The 5,414-nt window shown below is 31.5% G+C and overlaps 1 long non-coding RNA gene across 1 annotated transcript; it reads left to right on the top strand.

The window, feature by feature from the left end:
* Positions 1-373: 373 nt before the first annotated feature.
* LOC128212424 (uncharacterized) lies at positions 374-2,340 on the top strand. Its single transcript, XR_008257454.1, has 4 exons — positions 374-645; positions 1,036-1,095; positions 1,446-1,519; positions 1,885-2,340. It is a non-coding gene; the product is annotated as an uncharacterized LOC128212424 (long non-coding RNA).
* The last annotated feature ends 3,074 nt before the right edge of the window (positions 2,341-5,414 follow it).

A 5,414-nucleotide genomic window follows, 5' to 3' on the forward strand; every position in this document is an offset into this window, starting at 1 on the left:
CTTCATTACTTCTGCATGCAGCATAATCAAACTTTCCTTCAACATGTAGATTCTAATGTAAAAATTGCACTTCTACCTTATATCAATTAGAAATACACAAATTCAATGTTCTGATTTTTGCAATATAAGCACTCATAACGCACAAAGCATTGTGCATTGTGTTATTCGAGATATGGAAGGGAACCAGTAATAAAAAAACAAAATTCTAGCGCAAATTGCTATAAACGGGAGGTCACTCTGTCAAGCATCTTCATAACTTCGGGATTTTCCGTGACGAGACGGTGCATGGATAAACATTACCCGATTCCTACAGCCCCAGATAATACGATGAACAACGACGATAACAAAACAACACATATTATATACAGGTCGACGTTATATTCTATACACGCTCACAGTCTGACCATTGGAATCTATACACCCTTAAATTTTTCCGTAAAGTAAACCATGAAACTGTTGACTGCGACCATTTCAACTAGTTTTATTTCCGGATAGCCCTCTAAGCTCCCGTTTTAGTATAATAACTCTTTTAAGGATTATAACTTGGACTTCCAATATGTCGACATGGATAAACAGCCTCAAGTCAACTTTGTAAGTGCTCCGTCACCATGATGTGTCGCTGTGGTACGAAAGGATTGGGATCAAGTATGCTAACAGTAAAAGATATATATGATTTTACTTTGACGTTTGAAATATCAAAGACGAATATTTGAATGTTATTTTATGTATGTTTGGTTCATAATGGTACTTTGTCAAGTGTTTGTGGTTATAATTGACTGATGCATAACATTTTTAATGCAATGTCAGATTCTAATTGAGAGAATTGCTCCCATTTGTCCAAATTTTATTTTCATCAATTGTGGCAATCAATGAAAGCAGATCAGATATCACAGTAAAGATTTTCCTTTTCTTTTTGTAATATATCTTCAAGAATATCAAAGACACTGGGAACTGAAAGGTTTTATACCAAGACTTACAGTCATAGTTGATAATGACAAAGTTATCAAGTATTGCATTATTCAAATATAATTTCAGGTTATGCAGATTGTTGAGAGCAATATGATGAGGGAAGGCAGGAAAGAGTCTAATTGTCTGGTAATGTTAACAAGAAATGTTTAAAACACCTTCTTTTTTTAATCATGATTTTCAATATGATATCATGTGTATTGTGATCCTAGAATTGGACTTTTTTCTTTATTGGATTTTAGGAATATTTAACTGCTTCAGACTTTGAAATAATATCATGACAGTAAAGCAAACCACAAAGTATGTTTTAATATATTTTGCCTAATACTATCGTACAGGCCATCCATATAGCATACTCTTGTTGTAAAAAAACTTCTTAATATTTGCACAATAGGATTTAAGACTTTGATTTTTTGAAGGTGATCAACAAAAGAAAGATTTTTCATAGAATTTTCTTTTATATTATGATTTAATTGCAGTATGTACTCATGGCAAAATGGTGTTCGAGAGGTGGCGAATAAGGATTTGCTTGCAGCATTGAAGAACGATATATGTATGCTGTATTTGTTTTCTTCTAAATATGTGAATACTGTGTTAAACTTTAAATCTTGCCATGAAATAAGTATCATGTATTCCAATTTCAATTTGTTTAAATCTTGCCATGAAATTAGCATCATGTATTCCAATTTCAATTTGCCAGTATTACTATATCATAATCCTAAAAGATCCTCTACAACTAAACTTTATGCAAAAATGTTGTTTATACATTTGAAATTCTTGTAATTTCCTGCTAACAGCATTTATTCCTGTATTGCATATAATCTGATAAATGCCCAAGATTGCCAAAAAAAATGCTAACTGCTGATCTTTGATAAATGGGGATGCTTTTAATCTATATCTTTATTATTTATTTTTCAGACAAAGAACAGAAATAAAGGTTCTCTTAACATAGAAAGTAAAGAAATAATGAAGTTCACACTACAGTTGACAATCTGGATGGGTTTCCTTTGTTATTTGAACATGATTTATTTTAACTTACATAACAAGTATGCACTACAATAATGAATATCTATATTAATAGTAATGATATTCCATTAAACATGGATATGGAAAAAATATTCTTTGACAATGCAAGATAAGATAAATCCAGACATAGTCAGAGTCTTCAGTTAACTTGGATGTGTTCCATTTGTTTTATCCACAAACTTGAAATTTGTCTTGTAACTACGTGTATTTTTATGAGGTTAAGTGCTGAGTAATCAACCTTTATCATAACATTTTCTTATTTGGGGATAGTATGTATTTATGTTGACACTGTGTACCTTCATTCTCTTCATTTTTCTGTACAAAACAAGACCAAATGTGTCATTTTAGTTTAACCATTTTAAACTGTATTTATTCTACTCTTCATTGAATACCCATTCGTATATTATCAAACATTTTAACAAATTTAAATGTGTTTTTTTTTTATTATATTGTATTGGTGTCATAGGGTACATGTACATTGCTAGCCTTCAAGAAAAAACAGATATATTCTTTGTTGTAAAATGTTTTCTTTATGCATATACATATAGAGTGGCTACAGAGAACTCAACATTTTTCTTACAAAATATCTAAGGGTTTCCCTGCATGTGATTGCTACATTCAGTGTACCTCATGTTATATAATACATTGTATATGATCAATAAAACAAATTAAGAACCAAAGCTGTTGCTAAATACTTTTTAAAAGCTGTATATGTACAAGACAAAACTGAGACTGTATAGACACCAATGTTTGTCCTACTTTGAAGATGTATAGATTCCAATGATTGCCTTGAGTTGAGGCTGTATAGATTCCAATGTTTGTCTTAAGCTGAAGCTGTATATATTCTAATGTTTGTCTTCAGTTGAGGCTGTATAGAATCTAATGTTTATCTTCAGTTGAGGCTGTATAGATTCCAATGTTCATCTTAAGTTGAGGCTGTATAGATTCTAATGTGTCTTCAGTTGAGGCTATATAGATTCCAATGTTCATCTTAAGCTGAGGCTGTATATATTCTAATGTTTATCTTTAGTTGAGGCTGTATAGATTCCAATGTATGTCTTCAGTTGAGGCTTTATAGATTCCAATGTTCATCTTAAGCTGAGGCTGTATATATTCTAATGTTTATCTTTAGTTGAGGCTGTATAGATTCCAATGTATGTCTTCAGTTGAGGCTGTATAGATTCCAATGTTTGTCTTAAGCTGAGGCTGTATAGATTCTAATGTTTGTCTTCAGTTGAGGCTGTATATATTCTAATGTTTGCTTTCAGTTAAGGCTGTATAGATTCCAATGTTCATCTTAAGTTGAGGCTGTATAGATTCTAAAGTTTGCTTTCAGTTAAGGCTGTATAGATTCTAATGTTTGTCTTAAGCTGAGGCTGTATAGATTCCAATGTTTGTCTTAAGTTGAGGCTGTATAGATTCTAATGTTTATCTTTAGTTGAGGCTGTATAGATTCCAATGTTTGTCTTAAGTTGAGGCTGTATAGATTCTAATGTTTGTCTTAAGTTGAGGCTGTATAGATTCTAATGTTTATCTTAGGTTGAGGCTGTATAGAATCTAATGTTTATCTTTAGTTGAGGCTGTATAGATTCTAATGTTTGTCTTCAGTTGAGGCTGTATAGATTCTAATGTTTGTCTTCAGTTGAGGCTGTATAGATTCCAATGTTTATCTTCAATTGAGGCTGTATAGAATCTAATGTTTATCTTAAGTTGAGGCTGTATAGATTCTAATGTTTATCTTCAGTTGAGGCTGTATAGAATCTAATGTTTATCTTTAGTTGAGGCTGTATAGATTCTAATGTTTGTCTTTAGTTGAGGCTGTATAGAATCTAATGTTTGTCTTTAGTTGAGGCTGTATAGAATCTAATGTTTGTCTTTAGTTGAGGCTGTATAGATTCCAATGTTTATCTTTAGTTGAGGCTGTATATATTCTAATGTTTATCTTAAGTTGAGGCTGTATAGAATCTTATGTTTGTCTTTAGTTGAGGCTGTATAGATTCCAATGTTTATCTTTAGTTGAGGCTGTATAGATTCTAATGTTTATCTTTAGTTGAGGCTGTATAGAATCTAATGTTTGTCTTTAGTTGAGGCTGTATAGATTCCAATGTTTATCTTTAGTTGAGGCTGTATAGATTCCAATGTTTATCTTTAGTTGAGGCTGTATAGATTCTAATGTTTATCTTAAGTTGAGGCTGTATAGAATCTAATGTTTGTCTTTAGATGAGGCTGTATAGATTCTAATGTTTATCTTTAGTTGAGGCTGTATAGATTCCAATGTTTGTCTTAAGTTGAGGCTGTATAGAATCTAATGTTTGTCTTTAGTTGAGGTTGTATAGATTCTAATGTTTATCTTTAGTTGAGGCTGTATATATTCTAATGTTTATCTTTAGTTGAGGCTATATAGAATCCAATGTTTGTCTTTAGTTGAGGCTGTATAGATTCTAATGTCCTCAACTGGATAGATGCTAATGTTTATCTTTAGTTGAGGCTGTATAGAATCTAATGTTTGTCCTCAGTTGAGGCTGTATAGATTCTAATGTTTGTCTTCAGTTGAGGCTGTATAGAATCTAATGTTTATCTTTAGTTGAGGCTGTATAGAATCTAATGTTTGTCTTCAGTTGAGGCTGTATAGATTCTAATGTTTGTCTTCATTTGAGGCTGTATAGATTCTAATGTTTATCTTTAGTTGAGGCTGTATAGAATCTAATGTTTATCTTTAGTTGAGGCTGTATAGATTCTAATGTTTGTCTTCAGTTGAGGCTGTATAGATTCTAATGTTTATCTAAAGTTGAGGCTGTATAGAATCTAATGTTTATCTTTAGTTGAGGCTGTATAGATTCTAATGTTTGTCTTCAGTTGAGGCTGTATAGATTCTAATGTTTATCTTTAGTTGAGGCTGTATAGATTCCAATGTTTATCTTTAGTTGAGGCTGTATAGAATCTAATGTTTATCTTTAGTTGAGGCTGTATAGATTCCAATGTTTGTCTTTAGTTGAGGCTGTATAGAATCTAATGTTTATCTTCAGTTGAGGCTGTATAGAATCTAATGTTTATCTTTAGTTGAGGCTGTATAGATTCCAATGTTTATCTTTAGTTGAGGCTGTATAGATTCTAATGTTTGTCTTTAGTTGAGGCTGTATAGATTCTAATGTTTATCTTTAGTTGAGGCTGTATAGAATCTAATGTTTATCTTTAGTTGAGGCTGTATAGATTCTAATGTTTATCTTTAGTTGAGGCTGTATAGAATCTAATGTTTGTCTTTAGTTGAGGCTGTATAGATTCCAATGTTTATCTTTAGTTGAGGCTGTATAGATTCTAATGTTTATCTTAAGTTGAGGCTGTATAGAATCTTATGTTTGTCTTTAGTTGAGGCTGTATAGATTCCAATGTTTATCTTTAGTTGAGGCTGTATAGATTCTAAT

Source organism: Mya arenaria, chromosome 12, assembly GCF_026914265.1.
Source record: "Mya arenaria isolate MELC-2E11 chromosome 12, ASM2691426v1".
NCBI lineage: Eukaryota > Metazoa > Mollusca > Bivalvia > Myida > Myidae > Mya > Mya arenaria.